This window comes from Corvus kubaryi, unplaced genomic scaffold (genome assembly GCF_017639235.1).
Source record: "Corvus kubaryi isolate FWS band 111438036 unplaced genomic scaffold, C.kubaryi_AGA036_p1.0 37334, whole genome shotgun sequence".
NCBI classification, from domain to species: domain Eukaryota; kingdom Metazoa; phylum Chordata; class Aves; order Passeriformes; family Corvidae; genus Corvus; species Corvus kubaryi.
Genome location: NW_024581108.1, coordinates 4,177,475 through 4,188,588, shown reverse-complemented (window position 1 = coordinate 4,188,588; position 11,114 = coordinate 4,177,475). Strand labels below are relative to the sequence as shown.

The 11,114-nt window shown below is 42.3% G+C and overlaps 1 long non-coding RNA gene across 1 annotated transcript; it reads right to left on the bottom strand.

Moving 5' to 3' along the window:
• Window positions 1–376: 376 nt before the first annotated feature.
• Window positions 377–9,391, bottom strand: LOC121666017. Its single transcript, XR_006016536.1, has 3 exons — window positions 9,252–9,391; window positions 1,329–1,420; window positions 377–586 (listed from the first exon to the last, which is right to left on the bottom strand). It is a non-coding gene; the product is annotated as an uncharacterized LOC121666017 (long non-coding RNA).
• Between the last annotated feature and the right edge of the window lie 1,723 nt (window positions 9,392–11,114).

Here is an 11,114-nt window from a genome sequence, read left to right as displayed (position 1 = left end):
GTGACGCATATGGTAAATAACCTTTTATTTCAGTCTATTGAGGGTTTTCCCCCTCTTCCCCATTATTGCCTTCTCTGATGGAACTTCCCCATGTGGCGTTTGGGGACAGCAGGTGCTGCTTAGCCCACTTCAGACCCAATACCCAGGCCCCCACCCCATGAGAGAAGTGCCCGACCAGGACCACAGTGGTGGATCACAGTCTGCCTTGTGATGCTCCCTCTGTGCAGAGAACATGGAGCTAAAACAGCATCCCTGATACCCTCCTCCCACTGCACCTCCTTCTGCTCCCTTGGCTCACAATCCATCCTAATTTCCTAACGCTTCATTTGTACTCTATTTCCACTAAAATATTTATAAATGGGATTACATACCCTTAAAAGACATCGTCTTTTCAACAGCAGAATAGAGCCAGGAGAAACCTGCCCAGTCTTGGCAGCCTGAATCCTCCCCATGCCAGAAGAAAACTCACCAGTGGCAAACGTGTTTGTAGAACTTGCAAGAAGTTAATTTTAGCTTCTTTTGTGATTTTTAAATATCCATTTGGCATTACAGATGTCTTGCTGCAAAGTAACATTGCCAGTGACACCTAAAATGTAAGAAGCTAATGAAACATAACTACACTTTTTTTTTGACTTTTTTTTCTTTTTAAAGTCCCTGAACCATGGGTAACCTATGCAGTTATTCCTAAGTCATTGTAATGTTTCAAGCTGTTCTCATGTTTAACAAATTATTACCACAATTCATTGGAAAGTGGAATTCAGAGGCAAACTGTCCCCACCTCCCCTCCCTGGGGTTCTCAATGTCCAGGATTTACACAAGGCAAAACAGAGTGATACTTGAGGAAGGAAGGGGAAAAAAAATCTGTAATTTGCAAATAATGGCCAGAAATGCAGCCTTAGAGGCAGTGAAACAATTTGTGAATTCAGCTGCATTTTGACTACTGAAACACACATACACATACTAAACACATACATAAAAGTTAAAGTTGCCTCTTTGCACAATGCTGAATGTCCACATGGCAACTCTCCCACCTTTTTTCTAGTGTGCCATTATAACGGAAACGATATCTTGGGGAAGAAACCCACCCTCTCAGCAGAAAACCCCCAGCTCAAACCCCACGCTCACAGTAAAGTGTCCTATACTAAGTTGATCCTTTTCATTCCTTTGAGCCACCCAAGATTTTTGAGTGCACCTGTGAGCCCCAGGAACGGCCTGTATGGCCACACATGCACCAGCCCTTTGGAAGGAAGCATCCACTGGTGAAATTGTGAGAGTCAGGAAACAAATGTTCCCCTCAGTCCCATCCCTCCACACAAACCATCTGGTACCTTATGGCAGAGGCGCTGCAGCTCCTGGCTCATCCCTGGCTGGTTGTTGCTGTCTGTGGGGTTCTGCATCGTTCCATGGCAGCTCTCCTTCCCTAATTAAAGTAATAGAGATGAGTCCAACTGAGTTTCACAAAATAACAGAGGCAGAGAATGGGTCAGGTTGGAAGGGAGCACAGGGGGTCATCTGGTCCCACCTCCCATCCAAGCAGGGTCATCCCAGAGCACAGTGCACAGTTTTGCAGCCAGACAGCTCTGGAATATTTCTCTGCTGTTGGGCACACACTCCAGTTTTTGCTTTGGATGAAATCTAGAGACAGACACACTTGTTTTAAAATGGGACTCTTCATGGAGACAACACTTCATGTTTTAATTTTTTGGGTGCATAATCTAGGAGCATTGGTATTCCCACCTTTTGATTGCAGTTGAGTTAATGGACACATGTAAGAACACAAATACTGCCTAGCCAGCTTTATTTTATTATCAGCAATAATGAGTAGCAACCCATTAATTTTAAAAGTCGAGGCATACACTGTAAAGTTAATGAGAACCCAGAGTCAATTAAAATAGTAACAATTAGGGCATTTTATTGATTTCTCAGCTATCTTTTTTCTGTAGCAATTTTGTGGCACATACCACACTGATCATCTGTGTGATATGCTTCAATGCAGACAATCATCTCCATTTAAAAACTCTTTTACTTTATTATGACTGAACAAGACATGCTGCTTTAAAAATTCTGGTTTATTATTATATATTTAAACCATGCCATTTATACGATTTTGTAAAGCTTTAAACCATTTTTCAAGCTTAAAATTTCTTAAAAGTTGGATTAGGAGGATAGGTGGAAGAAGAGACTAGTCTTTCCCACCCCATATTTTGAACGTGTTAATTCAAGGTTCTCTTCTGGAGAAGAACTTTTTTTCCCTAAATTTATTTCCAACTACTTTTGTTTTCCTTGAGGGACCTTTGAAACACTATATTGCTACTTTTCATGTTTTTTATTTGCCCTCTGGAACAATAAAGGCTCAAAGGTTCATAAATATGCATTCTGTAAATGTATTATGCTGACAAAGTGTTGCTCAGATAGCTGCTTTTGCCTTTAGGGAATGAATAAGTTTACAGCATGCTTAAAAAACAGTGTAAGGGGAAAGAGAGAGAGGGAGAGCTGTGTCAGCGTGTGGGCTGAAAATGGAACAAAAGAGTTATCCTGAATGCACAGAAAAGAGAAAATAAAGTTAGGTAAGACACCACAGCTAGCACCTTGCAATAAGAGGGGGTGGGGATCTGAGGGTGCTACTCCTCAGTGATGTGACTGAGAGGGCATCAGACCTTGTTTTCCAGGAAGGCTGCATGGACAAGGGTTCATAAATCAAACTTTTTTTGCTGATTGTGGCACATGAATCAGGGTAACTCCTTTGTTCTTCCCAAAACATTCAGTTCCTGGCAGAGTCCTTGTCCTGGTTCATTCTCATCCCATCAGACACAGATCTGCTTCAGTCATCCCTGCCTCGCTGGAAGCTCAGGGCTGGTGCTTATCAACATGTACACTTTCAGCAAGAAGAAAACATTTAGCAGTTAGAAATACCATTTAAACACATACCTCCAAATTGGCTCATTAATGCTGATGTGACAGTAGGCTTTGACAGATTAGACTCCAGACCAGGGAACTGGGTTTGCACAGCAAGGTTTTGGTAGCAGGGGGCGACAGGTGGCTCCCATGAGAAGCTGCTGGAAGCCTCCCCCAAGTTTGATGGAGCCAATGCCAGCTGGCTTCAGGCTGCTGGCCAAGGCTGAGCCCAGCAGCAGTGGTGGCGACATATTTGGGACAACCTATTTAGGGGACAGGCAGGAACTGCACAACAAAAGCTTCAGCCAGAGAGAGAAGAGAGAATGAGAAAGAAGCAGCTCTGCAGACACTGAGATCAGTGAGGAGGGAGGGGCAGGAGGTGCTCCAGGCACCAGAGCTGAGATTCCCCTGCAGCCCGAGGTGCAGTCCATGGTGAGGCAGCTGTGCCCCTGCAGCCCAAGAAGGTCCATGGAAACAGCAGCATTGCACAGTGGTGCTTCTTGTCTCCTGAGGATGCAAGGCAGAGCCAAGCCAGCCCAAGCTACTTCCATTCCCACCTGGAATCATATGCACATACACGGACATGCTCTGCCTTCACTCTTCACAGGATGATGACTTCTCCAAAAGTCATTTCTGCACTTACGGCTAAACAAACATGCCAGTACTGTGAGGCTACAGGTGATCTCTTGGACCTACAAATTTTAAGCCCCTGATATTTAATATGGATAAAATCCTAAGGGATAATGTAGCCAACCAGTTGCTAGCTCCAATTTTTTAATAATCTTTGAGCTACTGGCTCAATGTCTCCTAAGCACATATATTACATATTTTCATATACATATATTTTCCTACTTCACTATCTAGGTTTGTGTCTGGTTCTTTTCTTGATGAGTGTCATGGGATGACCTATCTTATACACCAATACTGGCTACTAAAGATATTCTTTGTGACCTGAGATTGTCTTAAGCTAACTTGGTCTTTCAAAAGCCAATCTTTCCTGTTCTCCTTCACTCCATTCCTTTATTTTATGTTACGTTTCTCTTAGGCCAGTATTAAATATTTAAAGCTTCTTGATATTTTTTTCATAAGATTTTTTTTTTTTTGTATTCTTGCTTTGTTTCTTCTTCTCAACTGTAAAAAACTGTAGGAAAAAGCAATTTCCATCTGAACAGTTAAAGGATGCTCCTTTAGCCACGTGAACAATTACAATGCTTGCCAAAGTAAAATATCAACAGACTACAAAACCCCCTTCAAATAACGTCTGGCCTGTTGTATTACACAACTCTCAAAAGCCCCCAAAACCTCTAACTTGAAACCAAGTTTAAAACCTTGTATGACTGCATACCATAAAGAACTCTAAGTTTCCAATCTAAAGTTGTTCTCTTCAGAGAAGGCAATTCTTAGCAAAAATAATCATCAAGCTGCACCTCATCAAACCCTTCTCTAAATGCTGCAAAGAGAGCACTGCAAGATGTATTTCCTGGTACAGCTCTCAGGATACATCAGTCTGCTTTGCTGTCTGGTGCTCAGCAAAACCCCAGACACTGCTTAGGGCAAGCCGGGGTATTTGAGAACACACAGCTTTCATTTAGCCTCCTAATTATCCCTGGTGCTCATCCACCAGGGAGAGCCTGAACTCAGTCTGTGCCACAGTTCCCAAACTGCAGGGAATGAGGCACATCCACCCCAGAGTCTGGGAAGGTGCCTGTGCTGGATAAAAGGGCTCGAAGGGTGCAGCGAAGGCTCTCTGGAAGCCTTGCCCCATGAATGGGGATGAAGAGGCAGTCAAATAATCACATCTACTGCTGTGAAGGTATGAACCGATGTTCTGGCTTTGCCCCGCTTGTACGAAGCTTCCACGAGAAGCAGCAGGGGTCTAAAAGCCTATGAAGCCTCAGTGTTAGCTTGAAACTCTCCCTGACAGGAAAGTTTGAAACAGAAAATATTTCACTAGTCCCCTCTGTTTTTATAACTCCACTGTAGCCTAGCACAGCTCTGGCCACAGGCAGACAAATCCCAAAAACCTGAGGTTTTTTCCTAATCTGCATTACAGGTCACTATATTGTTCCACTGCCGCTTTTACCACCCCAAATTTGCTTTGCTGAAAAGCACATCCTCTGTTTCAGTAGATATTTATTTCCATAAAGCTCATTTTTTCTGAGTTAAAATTATTAAAATGGCCATCTTTGATGTACACTATGTTCCTACATCTAAAATTGGAATGTTCGCCCAGATTTATCTCAGCCCAATTCTGCCAGTGACTCTGGATTCAAAGCAAATTAAACTCACAAGAAAAAGCCTACTTGCAGAGCACAGAATAAAAAAAGGCATTTCATTGTTTAAGATTGGACCAATCTCCCTCTTTCCCAACAATGCAGGATTAGCAAAATTTTTTTAAGTTTTTCTCAAAATAATTACAAGTTTAACTTGCAAAAATGGAGCAGATCATTCTAGGAATAAATCTGGGGCAAAAGCATTAAAAAACTCTTGGTAAATATATTTTTATTAAGAATGAGAGCTTTAATCTATGTTTTCAGTGCAAATCTCAATACCCATTCAAATGGCAAATTAACTTAATACCTCCTAAACTCATGCAAAACATGGCTTTGACCTAAAAGTGGCTGCTCTGTGGGACAGGATGTCAAACAGATGTGCCACAGCAACGCAGGGGCCTTTCCCCCAAGAGCCCTGAACTGTGCCAGACACTGGCCCTGAGCTCTGGCTGCAGATACAGCCAAGAGGGGCTGGGCACCTTGGCATGACTGTGTGCCATTTATTTCCCTGAAGTGGCACTGATTGCCAACAAGTGAACAAAGTCAGATTGTTGGCCGCCAGTTCAATTAAACCCCTTGACAGGGAAAACAAAGTTTCCTCATATGGACCAGGCTAGGTTTTAAACTGAAATTGTAAGCAATAAATCACTGACAATCAATTAAGGATGAGGGAAGGGGGGATATAATAATCCAGTTGTCAGCCAGGTTGTTCAGTCTGCAAGCAGTCATTGGCAGAAGAAAGGTGAAAGCCATAAAATGAAGGGGGGGAAAAAAAAAATAGGCTCCTGGGCTATTCAAGACAGAGACAGACACACTGTGAGGGTTTCCAACAGAAATATAACAGATCAAGACAGGGGATACAGATGCACACATGTTCTGCATCTCTCCCATAGATCTAGTTTAATAAAGCACAAATGATGATCATTTTTTCCTTTTCTTTTTTCTTATCTATTATTAGGTTTTTCAAGTGTGTAAGTGTGTCTTAATCAAAAGAAAAGTTCCATACAGCTCTTGACATCAAAGAAGAGCATTTCCAAAGCTATTACAGTATCAAAGTAATATTCTGTGCAGAATCTAAGGTGAACCATTGGAATAATCCTTCTGGGATAGAGATGAAAAAATGCTGCATTCAATGTTGCCCAGAAGCATCCAAAGCAATCTATCAAAAAAGACATAAAAATATTGGGCCACACTTACTTGATGCATGTACTCACCACTACTATTATTTTCCTCCATTTCCTCTTTGTCTGCTTAGCTACTAATCTTACCTTTGTCTGAAAGTTCCTGCTGTACATATGAAAGTACCAGAGCTGATTAGTGAGTCACAGGAGGAAATTACCTCTGATGTGCTTCAAATCCATGCACCTTTTATGTATTTGAATCACATTATGAAAAAAAAATGTGTTAAGGCAAAAATAGCAGCATTGTAGCAGCACTAAGGTGAGAGTGCTGGACATGAGCAATCCTTTTCATGTGCTCCTAATACATTTTCACTGTGCTATTAGAGACTTCTCTTCTGCTTATTGAATATACATTTAAAGGTAAACTATATTTAACTACAGCAGTTTAGCTGGATAACCCATTTCAGTAAAAGACTTTGCTAATCCAAGCAACCATCAACTTAATTATATGCCCTGTACAAGACAGAGATTTCTCCCTTCAGCTGTGTGAGTGAAGCGCCAGTTTCCTTGCAGAAGAGATGGGCACTCTGGTTGCTGCTGTGGTCAAGAGAACAGAGAGGGGGAAGAGAGGGAGAGAAGGTAAGGAGAAGTTATCGAACACAAGCTGTTCCGGCTGACAACAGTAGTTAACTTGCTCCTTGAACTTAACATCTGGTAGCATTTTCATCTTCTGAACACTTGTAAAACCTTATGGTACTTTAGACAGTGGGAGCTCCTTTCCAAAAGAAATTTTAACAGTACAAAGAGACCACAAAATCCATTTCTTACTGGGCCAGGGGGTTTCTAATTCTCAACTCACAGCTTACTTCAAGAATACCCTAGAAGTTCTTCCTTTGTGTAGTTTTTTGAGAGCAGTTTTAGCATTAATTTTCAGCAGGGATAGTATGCATATATGGAAAGGTTGCCTCTATATTCCTCATGATTAAGGAACAAATATGGTAGATACAGATATTTTTCTCCTTCACTGCCTTATAAGGCCAGTATGGGAACCAGAGAAAACTTCATTGCTACCAAAACACATCTAAAATTAATATCCACAGAGAAAGATACAGTATTTTGTGAAACTATGGTTCCCACCTTTGAATATCCAACTGGCAGTGCCAAGGGCCTGTAGAGGGTAAGGAACAGCTTCCCACCCCCTGGAAGGGGGCACAGTGGCATGAATACCTTCCTGCTGCTGCAGGAGAGGGTGGCAGCAATGGTGTGGGATGCTCTGCCCCCAGTGCATGCAAACTGGGCCAATGAAATTAAGCCAGTTAGAGGCCACCATCTCCTAATTCCTTCTTCCCTCAGAGTACTGCTAAAGCTATACTGGAAACTGAATTGGGGTCAAATGAAGTCAGCAAAGATTGATAGTTTGATATAAAATGAGCTTTAAAGGCACTCCACCACTGGCAATATGCAAGCAGCACCAAGAGTCAGCCAGCCACAAAGACACGCACGTCCAGCCTGTGTTGTAGAAACTGCTTGCAACCAAGCTTCACTCAAAACACAAATGTAAAATAGCCCTTTAAAAGGGTTTCTTTCTGACACATTTGTATATTGTTGCATGACGGCTGTCCTCAATATGTGCAATTAACACCTGCTCCTTCTGGGAAAGACTTTTTAAAAAGCAAAGGATGTGATTAGGTGAGGATGCCTTGGTGACTACTGAGTCGCTGTGCACACTGCATTTGCCACTCTCTCTAAATCAGCACCACCCCAAAGCATGAAACAAGCCTGTGATCACAACAAAAATGCAATCCAAACCTGCTGTGACCCAAAATGCAATGCTTTTGCCTCAGTCTATGAGACAGCATACAATAAACATCAAACCTGGAATGAATGCTAAGCTTTGCGTAAATACTACTCCAATTAAAATAGGATTGAATACTTGCAAATACTACAGATTCATTAAGAACCGTCGGAATTGGAGAAAACTGTGAGGAACTGCAAAATTCATTTATCAAAAGGAAAAAAAAGAGCAACCTATACCAGAAGAAAAGAAATATTTTTCACTATAGTCAAACACAAGATAATGCATTATAGAAAAAATAATGGAAAGCATAATATTTTCCTTCCAAATGAAGTTTGTTCCAAAATTTATTTTAAAGCAACTGTAGAAGTAGACACACCTGAAGACAGATCTTTAAAAATATTATGCTCCTAGATCAGATGAAGAAAGTTCCAAAATAAAGGAACCAGACTGCAGTTTTAGCAATGCAGATGCAATCCGGAAGACATAGATCCTTAACAACCTCAAGCACCAAACGTAGTGTGCTGAATCCAAAAGTAGGGCAGTCGGGAGAAAAAGTTACCACACCAACTTTTGGAGGAACCTTTGTACGAACTCACTGTCAAAACCATCCTTGGGATTTTATACCTTTGCTACACAAAGGAAACTCCCCTTCTAAGCTGGGCCCCTCCTTTTCCTCAACATCCTAAGCGCATTTTTCTTAATTTGAAGTTAAGGAAGGTTCCCCGTGGGACCATTCCCGAGTCACAGTCCCAAGGCCTCGCCGCCCCTGCAGGGGCCGGAGCCCCTTCACGGCGGGCGGCTCCAGTGACCGGGGGGTCCCGTTTGATTCCCCGCACACCCCCCTCAGTCAGACCAGGCTTCCCTTGGCAGAGCCTTAGTCTCGTTCCATAAAGCCATTTATTCACGGCACAGTAACACAGAAACAGCCCGAGCTGAGGAGGAACCCCCCAAAAAGGAGCCCCTGGGCTCTCATCCCCTCACGGCCCGACCGCGGGAAAGCCTCGTTCTTCCTGCGGAGTGCTGGGCTCCGGCCGTGCCCGCTCACCCGGCTGCGCCCTCTCCGCGCCCTTTGCCACGCAAAGGCACAGCAGTTCACGGCCTCTCCTCCGCGGTCACACCCGGAGCCCAATCTGCATCCCGACCTGCAGCTGCAAACTGAGTTACCTGCACCAGGTGTGTCCCACGAGACACGGGCGAGGTTAGCAGCCTCCTGCCCCGGGGCTGGATCCCCGCTGCAGCGCTCAGGAGCATCCAAGGCCAGGAGCTGTGCAGCTGAGCACTCCCAGGACACAGCTCTGGCCCTGCGCGGGGCTGTCCCGGGGAGCTGTAGGCATCATCAGGCTGTGTGTTACTTTGTAGGATTTCCTATGCTTGCATTTACCCCTTCACCCTTCCCCTGCACACTCACAGGGGAAGAACATGCTGCACAGGTGGGTGAAGGACAAGCACAGGCTGCTCTTCCATCTCCTCCTATTTGCACCAATGTCTTGTGATAGATTTAATACAGCTTTTGGAGAGTTCAAAGTTCAGGAAAAAACAGATAACTTGAGGTAGAAACTTGCGAAGTATTTGTAACCATGCTGCCCTAGAGGGATCAAAAATCAAGAAACGTGTTCATAGACAGCTCCCCCTTAAATCCATGCATAAGCATTTGTACTTTTGAATAACTGTACAAATGACTGGGGTATGGCTCTGCCTGAAACAAAATGAATAATCCTGGGTGGTCAAAAGCCAAGCAAACACTATGAAACTGCAGTGAACTAAGCAATTCTTTAGAGCAGGGTATATGCTTATATACTGCATTTAGCATAGGCTGCAACATTAAAGATCATTATTTATATCTTTACTATCTTTAATGGTCTCTTATTTGCACTTCAGAAAGCGAAAAAGAAGCTAAAGAAAAGTGAAATTATACATGGAGCTATTTATTACAGGTAAGATGTTTTCCTTACTCATACCTCAAATACTGTGTAGATAAAATACCACAAGAAACTGAATCACTCTGGGGAAAAGGTGGAAGGAGGCAGTTATAGAAAAAGATTTCTATCCTATGGAAGATGTCCCTTTTTTGCCTGCATATTTGAGAGACTCATGTATTCTCTTATTTCCTCTGCCTCACTTGTCTACAAGATGACAAGTGATGCCCAACTACTTTGGCATATCATATTGCATTGTGTCATTCCACCACCTGCCAATGCCAGTGGCCCATCAAGCCTGAAAAATCAAAAGCAGCAATTTGTTAGAAACTGGGAAAAGAAAAAAAAAACCATATCAACCCACCACATTTTAAGCCAAAAATAGAAACATTCATTTTGTATTAGTAAATAGACTGTGAAATATTGATCCACAAAAGTAAGTGAGCATGAGTAATGTAAGTATCAATCTCATAAGCAGATTCAAGGATTTAAAAGCATTTCAGTATTTGTGTATTGGTAGCTGTGTGGAAGACAACATCTATCTCAGATCAAATATGATTCTGCAAAACACTGCTGCTCTTTATGCTTTCCTTTCAGGGCAGAAGATCTTGTGATGAAAGAAAAGCTAAAGAAACTACATGTTGTAATAAAAATATTATTATGGAACTATAGCCAAACATGCAGTTATCTTTGCTGGCAACAATAAAAGGCAGTGCTATTAAAAAAAAAAAAAGTCCCTGCCTGGATCCTCCTTTATTCTTAAAGATTAGTGCTGAATTACAGAGAAGTGTATTTGTTACAAAAGCACAGAAAAATCCTTCTTTTTATACCATCCATATTTATCAACAAAATCATCTCTCAGGAAAAAGAAATCACTGTTTGCTTTGCTGTGCAGTGAGTCTTAATGGAGACAATACAGACAGAGGAAACAGCAAGTTTACTAGTACTAGCCAAATTATAGCAATTATTTTGAAAGGTGCTATCCTTTGGGTAATTGTTTTGTTCCTTGTAATGCTGTGCAAATACTCTTCACAAGAGTGTTTGCTTAAGATCTAATCCCAGACTGTCCTGGAGCACAACTTGAGCTCTTCACTCAGGCGAATTTTCTTCC